This window comes from Fukomys damarensis, unplaced genomic scaffold (assembly GCF_012274545.1).
Source record: "Fukomys damarensis isolate Sample0158 unplaced genomic scaffold, DMR_v1.0_HiC HiC_scaffold_14, whole genome shotgun sequence".
Classification (NCBI taxonomy): domain Eukaryota; kingdom Metazoa; phylum Chordata; class Mammalia; order Rodentia; family Bathyergidae; genus Fukomys; species Fukomys damarensis.
In genome coordinates, this window is record NW_022900926.1 from 1,456,106 (window position 1) to 1,466,415 (window position 10,310).

General features: G+C 42.5%; 1 protein-coding gene across 2 annotated transcripts in view; it reads right to left on the reverse strand.

The window, feature by feature from the left end:
* Positions 1–10,304, reverse strand: part of Cep85l (centrosomal protein 85 like) — a 97,702-nt gene extending 87,398 nt beyond the window's left edge. For both annotated transcript variants that reach the window (XM_010644961.2, XM_033763197.1), the window contains exon 1: positions 10,299–10,304. The gene's annotated coding sequence lies outside the window, so the exon portion shown is untranslated. The remainder of the gene's footprint in view (positions 1–10,298) is intronic.
* Positions 10,305–10,310: the final 6 nt, after the last annotated feature.

Here is a 10,310-nt window from a genome sequence, read left to right on the forward strand (position 1 = left end):
TAGGCATGCAATCCCAAGTCACGGAGCAGGAAGAACTAGATGTGAAAATGTGTACCAGTGTTTTAATGAGGAAACCGACCCGTAACAAGGCTACACTGCTTAATGAGAACACAGCCTCCAGCTATGCCCTGTGAAGACCAACAACCACAAAAGCATCCAGAATAGGCTTGGCTTCTCCTTAGTTAGTTAACACCTGCCGGTCCTATCTAGTGAGACCAGGTGACAACTGTAAAACTCTGCTCTCCAGAACAAAGACACAAGCACTGTGTGAGAATAGCACAAGTTCAAGACATGGTGCACTCTTTCAAAGACAACACGTTACGCTTTTAATACCAATTTCAACTCTTTCAAATGGAATGCTCAGCTGTGACATTAAAAACAGACACTTCTGACTCTGGAAACAGGAAGATTGGTGTTAAATGAAAAAACGGCCTACTTTATTTTCTTTCTGAAGCTTTTTGTTAGAAACAAAGACGCACACAGTGTCAAATCTTCTACCATCTATGAACATATCTGTAAGTGCTCTTAGAAGAAAAACGTCTAGTTTTCTTATTGAATATTAAATGACAGCTGTAAGCCAAAAGAAAATGAAAACAGCATTGACAAAGCAGATTTACAATTTTACATAAGAAGCTGGCTATATAAATCATAAAAGCAACTACAAAAGATTTTTCAAACTGTAAGTTACCGGGCTGGGGATTTAGCTCAGTGGTTTCACCACCTGCCTTGCAAGTGCAAGGTTCCGAGTTCAATCCCTGGTACAAAAAAAAAAGTTACCACACATTAGTGGGTCTTAAAATCAACTTAGAGACCAATCTTTCTAAATAAAAGAGAATATATCAAAATACATTTACCCCTATATCAAAAGCTGCAAATATTTCACACTGTCTGAAATGTTGACAAGTGCACAGTACTTCAGCACCAAGATCAGATGGTAGCCTTCCACTATGCCAATTCTCCATGCCAAGTGAAACTGCTGTGACCCAGCTGCAGATACATCAACCACTCTTTCCACGAGCCATCCACTCCTGCCTAGACCAGTGATGGTGAACCTACGGCAAGGGCTGCCGCGGGCTGCTTGTTATCACTTAGAGCTCTAAAAGGTTCACCATCACAGCTCTAGACCCCACCTGCAGCTGTCCCGGGTCCCGAGGTGGGATGACACACCCCAGCCTCACCTGCCCACAGGAGGATCTGCTCAGAACAGTCCATTCCGCCGTGCTCTGCTCACGGGTCTGTGGCTTCTTGGTACCACATGAAATCAAACTCAGACTCAGTCTGGTCAAGTCCTGCACCGCTGGAAACCACATTTCCAGGCACCACACTTGCCAGACCCTGTGAACGGAGCACTGGGCACACTTACCCCCCACCTGCTCCCTAACTTCCTTTCCAGTCAGCCACTCCTAGCTGTCCCTTCCTCCTCAAACTCCAGCATCACGTTTGCTACAGCACTCACAGACGCACGTGTAAAACTTTCTCACCACACTGGGAACAGTGACAACTTTTCCAAGTGTCCAGCCTGGTAACGCAGAGCTGCACTTGGGCGTAGAGCACTGGGCACACTTACCCCCCACCTGCTCCCTAACTTCCTTTCCAGTCAGCCACTCCTAGCTGTCCCTTTCTCCTCAAAGTCCAGCATCACATTTGCTACAGCACTCACAGACGCATGTGTAAAACTTTCTCCTCACCACACTGAGAACAGTGACAACTTTTCCAAGTGTCCAGCCTGGTAACGCAGAGCTGCACTTGGGCAGCACACTTACCCCCCACCTGCTCCCTAACTTCCTTTCCAGTCAGCCACTCCTAGCTGTCCCTTTCTCCTCAAAGTCCAGCATCACATTTGCTACAGCACTCACAGACGCATGTGTAAAACTTTCTCCTCACCACACTGAGAACAGTGACAACTTTTCCAAGTGTCCAGCCTGGTAACGCAGAGCTGCACTTGGGCGAGGGCTCCATAAGGGCAGCCATTATCACACCGAGGATCCAACAAACAGTTACAGAGCAAAATAAGAATTTTGGAAAGATTATAATCAGAGATACGAAGATATCCTTCTCCTTAGAAGAAGGATTAAAACAAGGGTTTTGTTTGGGGGTTGTTGTCTGTTTATTTTAAAATTCAGGATACTTTAAACTATCCCTAGAGCTAGTATGCATTTAACTATCTATTTAAATACCAGTAAATATTTATTGAAGTAGCTTTTAAAAATGTAACTTTAAATGGCTTAAAGAGCTGATGGCCAAAATTCCTAATAAATACTGGAACAGTCTCCAGTAGGTCAAAATGACTTTAAAAACACTCTCTCTCTCTCTCTCTCTCTCTCTCTCTCTCTCACACACACACACACACACAAATTAAACCACACAGAAAAATATTCATATCATCAATAGGCAAAAAAAGAGGGAAAAGCCAGAAATTCTGGTATACACTCCACTGGGGTAGATCTAGCTAAGAGGGCAAGAACACGGTCCCGCCATGACACCTTCCTCAGCCCAACATTCACTCAGTCTCCGCACTGTTCACCTCTGGGGAGCAACTCTAAAAGTCCACTTTCCTCTTAAGTTCCGGGGGAAGGGCATGGACTGTGAGGCCAGGTGACCTGCGTCCCTGTGCACACCGCTTCCTGGTGACGGGGGACCGTGAACGGGTGGGTCACTCACTCTGCCTCTCTGCACACCAGGTTCTGAGGGAAAAGGAGATCATATTCCGAGTGTCTCACAGGGGTGCTGTGATAAACAAACACATAAAGATATATTTAAAGTCCCAGGTATATAACTAAGACCTCAATATATCTTCATTGCGATTTTTATCATTGTACATGTATTGAAATTTCCCAAAACGGTAACAAAGAACTGTTTAAAAAACAAATGGAGATGACCAGCAAGAAGGAAAGATGGGAAGGCTTACGTTCAAACTTTTGGCCTTCAAGTAGAGTTAAGTTTTTCCTAAGCATATATATGTGTTTAATACTTAGAGAAGAAAAATCATCTGACAAGTACTGTGTGACTGAATTTTTGTTCCTGTATGATGCAGTACCCTCCTCTCTTAAATCGCCAACCTTGCCCTCCTCCCTGCCCAGCCAACCAAAGCCACACTCTACTGCCAGCCCTCAGACAGAGACCAGCTCACAGCATCCTGCTGATGGCACCTGCACTGGGGGCTACCTGCACAGGGAATCCCCATCCGCCACCAGAGGAAGATGAGAGCTCTGCTCATGATTTTCAGGGAAGAGTAGTGCACTTTTCCTGGCCTTTACCACATAGAGGACCGTGGGGCCTCTTGGACTGAGCACTGCATACCCCACATGGTGCGTGGATGACTGGAGCACCACGTTACTCTGCGTAAACTGAGTGAGGGGAGAGTTTTTCTCACCGATAGCGCAACACTGACACTCTTCAGGAACTGGATATCTGTCTGCTGCAACCACAGTGCTTGCCAGGGGCTAAGCAGATTTACCCAAACGGAAATGGATTAGTGGGCTTAAAAATATTTCTGCAAAGAAACTCAAAATTGAAGCCCTGAAAATATAAGTACAAATAAACAAAAAGGTAGCCAACTTGACCCCTTCTGCATCATTCCTTACATAAAAGGCCGGGCCAGGGATGTAGCTCAGTGGTGCTGCACCCGCCTGACAAGCTCAAGGTCCCGACTTCAACCCCTGGTACCGAAACTTTTTTAAAAAGTGGTGCTCAGACCTGACAGTAATCTTCCACCTGGCATTTTCACTTTAAAAAATAATGCACTCCACTGATGGTAAACATGATGCTTTTATAATGAAGCTCTCAAACAGATGATTCATATACTTTAAAAGGTAAAAAATTGAATATTATCTTGTACATGCACTACTAAAAAACAATGTCATTAAATGATACGAAGAATTACGTGATGATCATCCAGATATTCATTACAGGTGGTAAAATACTTTTCTAAAGTACACCTGAAATATTGGTAAAGTAGGACAAATTCTGCAGGCACACAATAGGAACATTCAGGTCAAAGTTTTAGTGATGGTTATGCATGTTCAAAGTAAGGAATCCACTGGTCTCCATACTCTACCCACCAAAACAGTCAGAATGCATCAAGGAAAACAGTCTAACCACAGCCACAAAGAGGGGAGGAGACAGAGCTGCATTCCTCCGGTCCACAGAGAGCCAAAGATCCACTCAGATAGGAGATGCTGGGCTCTAACTCGAGGTGAAATTCTAGGTCAGGGGAAAAGTAAGAACCAAGAATAAAACAGGATCAAGTTGCCAGACTGGGAATGAAAGTCAAGTAGTCCTTGAAGACAGCTCCACTCAGTTGACATGAGGTTGGTAGTCTTAGAGAATACTGCTGCTCACAAACACACCACTAGTCAGACAACAAGAAAGTCTAGCTCAATCTCCACAAATGGGCTTTCTGGCATTTAAGGACTTAACTCATATATTTAGGTAATCAGTAACCAGTAGCAGTAACTCTACACACAAAAGAGGGGAAAAGAAGTTAATCAAGGAGTTTCAATTAAATGGAAAGAGTACGTTTTAATGATCTACTGCACTTCATGTGGTTAGTAACAATGCACTGTATACTTTAAAAATTGCTAACAGATTGGTAACATTCTCAAAACAAAAAAAAAATTAAGTTGGGAAAGTAACAAACATGTTAGTTAGCTTTAGTTTATCTGTACAATGCATAATGATCAAAACATCATTGTACCCCATAAATTTATACAATTATTTCCCAATTTAAAAAAGATTTAAAGAAATAAAATGTAAGTCGGAAATCTGGAAGTTCTTTATTTACTACAAATAATTGTTTAAACACAACTACTGACTAAAAATAGATTCTTTCAATGATTTGAAATTTCTTTACTCCCATTTCTACTACAACAAAAGCCTTAAACTAGTTAGGCTGGTTTAGGCTGTGGTTAAAATTGCTTCAATTAAGGGCTGGGGATTTAGCTCAGTGGCACTGAGCCTGCCTTGCAAGCACAAGGTCCTGAGTTCAATCCCCAGTACCATAAAAACTTACTTCAATTAAGAAGAATGATCAGATGAATAAATCAGTTTGCCTTCCACAGAAAAATATATGAATTCAAACAAGTAAATACTCATGAAGTACTTCTATAAAGAAATTCAAGAAGGCAGGATGGCAACCAACACAAGTAAGATTATCTCCTTCTATGGAAAAGTTGCACACTGACTGATTTCAGTGTGTGGGCAGGACAAACACACCCACCCTCTGCTTACACAAAACATAATCAAACAAGCATTTTGGCGGTTATTTGAATGAGAACCATAATTTGATTTTATAAGCCTTTCTGTTTAAGAAACTGTTAAAATTAAGCATAGTAAAAACTAATGAGGCGGGCCGGGGATTTAGCTCAGCGGTTCAGTGGCCTGCCTTGCAAGTGCAAGGATCCAAGTTCAATCCCTGATACCAAAAAAAAAAAAAAAAAAAAAAACTAATGAGGGCTGGGGATGTAGCTCAGTGGCGCTGCACCTCCTGGAAAGCACAAGGTCCTGAGCTGATGCCCAGCACTAGGAAAAAAATATAAAAAATGAGTAACTGTTAATAAAACCACTACAAAGGTAGGCGATATACCAATGGTATTCCAGAGGCTTTACCTTCCCTTGGGATATAACTTTTTTACAATATTACCTAATAGATAAAAATCCTCTTCATGATAGTAAATTATTCCAAACTAAGACTATCAGAAGAAACACCCTGATCAAAATGAATCTTCCTAAATAACAAAACCGTTAGAGCTAATACCATAAATGCTACTTTAATTGATGTAGCCACTGACTTCCAAAGGGAGCAGAGCAGGGTAATTACTCCTCGATAACCCTTTGTTTTATATTTCAGGACATAAGTCCAATACATTTAAATGCAAAGCTAAGACACATTTTCATCTTAAAATAGTTCAAAATAACATTAACAAAAATCTATAAATATCTGGAATTTTTACACCCCAAATTAAAACAATTTCTACTCAAACTTTTCAGTACATTATTGCAAAAATGAGAAGAAATGCTCAGTATTAATAAGAAAAGCTTAAAAGCCTCAGAAATGTCACAACAAAGTCACATTACACAATTTCTTAAGGTCAGTAGACCTGCAAGCTCGGCCTTTGTAAACGCTGCAGAACCAACTCCGTTAACTGTAAGCTACCGGAAACACCATACAAAGTGTTCACCCATTTTCCTCCTAATAAGAACTCAACACTACAGTTCATTTTAGTGCTCTGAACTTTAATACTGAAAAGGTTTTTTGTCCCCAGTGCTGGGAATTGGGCCCAGGGCCCTGCCTGCGGGACAAGTGCTCTATCCCTGAGCTACAAGCCCAGACCTTTCTGAAAGTATACTATGAGATGAGGCCTCAGTCCCTCGGAATGGCCTTGAACCTGCAATGCTCCTGAACGGCATTTCTTCTGAGTGGCATCAACAAGGCAATCAAATGTACTCTAGATATCTGTGTGGAGAAGGGAACAGAATAAAGTTTCCGAGTTCTCTAACTTAAATCCTAACTGATCACTTGAATTTTAGCACGAACAAAGCCTTAATTTCTCACAGGTGAGAGGAAGCAAAGACAAAAGCAGACAGGCTCTCAGCTCAGGAGGTTAACAAGGGGATGCAGTGAAGACAGGCACCACAGCCCGGTGCCCTGGTGGACAGGCTCTGCTGTCCCGAGGAAGGCAGGTCCGGCGTGGGCACCCTCACTGTAGCCCACTGCATCCAGGGTGCCTCCCCTAGACTTAGACCGGAAGGTCAAATGTGTAGGCAGAAGCTCCACCTGCAGCTTCCATGGTCCTAGCAGCTAAAATACTAAAACTAGGAGGGTACAGCATAATACGGATTTCACAATTACTGGATCCTTTAACAAATTTTATTGTCATTAGGAAGAATAATGATAACTAGCTCAATCTGTTTACGCCAAACAGATCTAAACCCCTCACTGCTACTGCTCCCTGAGTCCTACAGCTCTAGCTAGGGCAGCCACTCTCATTCAAACACCATGAGGTTTCACAGCCGATTCCCAGGCGGCCAGAGAGCTCTCCAGACTGGCAGGCAGGGCACAGCCAGCAGCACAGCTCCTCCTCCTGAAGGGAAGGGAGGAGGGCTTGGGCTCCACTCGGAGATGGACCTGAGCCGAGAGCAGGGGTCCTGGAGAGCAGGGCTCCTGGAGAGCAGGGCCGTGGCCAGGCATCTGAGGAGAGGACATATGTGTGCAAGAGGAAGCCGGCTATGAAGGGCAGGGGCAACTGGTCACTCAGTGCATCCACTGCCTTTTGTGTCCAGGACACAAAGCAGGCGTCCGCATCGCTGAGGTCTACCCATCACTCCGCTGTCTGTGGAAGTGGGGAGGACGGCAGTAGGGAGTCGGAGACTGTGCCACGCCATCAGGGCCACAGACTGGGGAGGAGGGTGGTATGAGATACCCTGGAGAAATCCAGCCCACAAGCTTTCTGATGTGGGAGGTGCAGGTAAAGGGCTCACCAAAGAGGACGTCTGACTTCTGGCCTCAGTTTCCTGAGCTAGGGACAACGGCTCCCTTCTGGCCAGCAGCCTCCTGCGGGGCCCAGGCGCCCTGCCCACTGTCTGCTCTTCCTGCACCTAACCTGCGGACCCATCTCACTCCTGTTCTCTTCAGGTGCCATGCTGTGCCCAGAGCATATTATCATGCCTGGCACACAGTCAGTACTTGCAGAATCATTCACAAAAATTTACCAAGGTGACCAGCACTGTGCTGGGTAGCAACAACAATAACAGATTTTTTTTCACTAAGAAAAATAAAAACGTAAAATATCAGTATGAAAAGCAATGTGATGTTCTTTTATCCTAATCAGTCCCATTCTTAAGTGACTTTACACAATAAACTGCCCTCTTTAGAACACTGCTTCAATGATCTAAAAATATTAAAGCATGAAATATAAAATCCTTCAGTAATACTACTAGGTTGGAATTTAAAAGTTAACTGAATGATCATATTCTTGTTTTTAATGCACAATTGTGGGAACTAATTAGGCTCTAAAACTTGAGGAGACGTCATGTCTTCACTACCTTCTCAGAGTACACACATTTCTTCCAGTCAGAAAAATCACGATTCCCTAAAACCTTTCTGTTCACATCATACACGAATATTCACAACATGAGCATTAACTCGCCATGTAGCATCTGGCCTCAGACTAATTTAACAGCTTAATTCAAGCCAAGAGGTGATCGAATTCCAAATGCTAATCAAGTTCAGTTCACAAAAGTCACCAGTGAAATTGAGACTTGGGCCTCACAGCCCCAAGCCTCCTATGGAAGGATATGTCCACTTGGTTCTGGCTGAAGCATGAGCTTCACTGTTACCATGGTACTCCAGGGCCCATCTTACTCAGAACCACAACCGAAGACCTCATTACTACTGTGATCTTACCCATTGCTGCCACTGCCATTTTGATGTCACTCAACACCCTCAGCAACACAACGCATCGCTGCAGGGAAGCAGGGTTAAAGCTTGAGATCACAGGCAAACAACAATCCGTTAGCTCACAAACGTGTTTCTTATAACAGGCTACTTTCAGCACACTTTAAAAGTATATCCTACCCTAAAATATAAACAGGAATATTTAGTGTAAGGAGATGTCAGTAAACACTCAAAACATTAACATATCATGGTAGCTTTCCAAAGCCAAAGGGAAATACATTCCTCCCCCATCCTAAGCAAAAAACTAATGCATTTTGAACACAGTTATCTCAAATGCACCCATTCACATGCACAAAAGACAAGTCCTTGTTCTGTTTACAATCTGCCTTCTAGGTATACTTACCTCCTCTCCAAAACAGGTGGGAGAAATATGTAATCTTTATATGGAAAAATAAGACTGTTTGGTTTTAAAACATGGTTACGCATAAAGATGAAAAGCTGTGGAGAAAGTCAAAATAAAACTAAATCCTAAAGCAGAGAGCAAAAGTTCAGTATTTTCCAAACTACTTACTACTCCTATTTTGTAATGCTAGTTCCTTTAAAAAAATAGTTTTCTAATGTTTCAGAAAGCTAGTTCTATGTTACCTACCTCTGGTTTTTATCTTAGTCTATCCATATGCATTAAGAAATAGATCCCTTCCAAGATACCTAGAATTAACCCACATACTGACATAAACTAATTTTAACATCAGAAATGATTTTTTTATCACTGCCTTCACACTGTCCTCAGGACCAAAAGGATTGCTGATAAAGTCAAATAACTTATTCTCTTTGTTTTCAGGTAAGGCCTAAATTAAGGCCTAAAGATATTTTAACAGTATTTCAAAACTATACATTTTCTTCAAATTCTCAGAAAAAAAACTCTAAATCGATGGAAAGGTCACTATCTTGACTTTCACTACGTTCTCATTTGTTAGAAACCACGCAAGTTGTTCATCTAATATAACTTTTTAAATATTAACAGTATTTCAAAACTATACATTTTCTTCAAATTCTCAGAAAAAAAACTCTAAATCGATGGAAAGGTCACTATCTTGACTTTCACTACGTTCTCATTTGTTAGAAACCACGCAAGTTGTTCATCTAAAGTATAACTTTTAAACTAATTCTAAATACTTTCAAGTATTTTGCTCAAAATGAGATTAAGGAAACTAAACAAATACATCAGTTACTGTAAAAAAAAAATCCTTTCTCAGTATATAGCTGAAAAAAATTTTATTGGAAAGGCATGTCCTGATTTACCAAAGATTTATCACAGCCAAAGCTAAGATAAAATACACTTCTGCAAAGACACACCGTCCGAATTCCTTAAATCTGGGTAATCTGTGGTACCTTCCTGCACTCTAATCTATGCCAGAACAAGTGAAGAGACTGCAACATAGCATCAAAGTGCTTCATTTACTTAACTTTTAAACACGGATAAACAACGCGAGCATAGGATACACGTGTAACACAATGTCACCACAGATCTGGCTGAGGGCTACAGACCTCACAGATGGCTGTGGGGGCAGATGAATGGGGCGCATTCTGCAGCCCCTAGGGAAAAGTCTCCCTGGCTGAGGTCACGGATTGCAGAACTGGTGGTGTCCAGCAGGCAGCAGAGCCTTAAACTGTCTCCTCCTCTCAGAACAAATAATGCAAAGCAAGTCAGCTCCTCCTCCGAAACTCGTGCCCACATTCAATTCTACCATCTGCAAAAGTGAGCAACATCTAAACTCAAGAGAATTGTCTTAAACCTATCTTAAATCCCAGTCCCCCTCAACGCCGAAGCACACGCGCCTCACTGGCCGGAGAGCTGCCGGATCCGAGATTCCTCGGGGGTGTCTAAGCAGCAGGAACTGACCTGTGGCCCCCT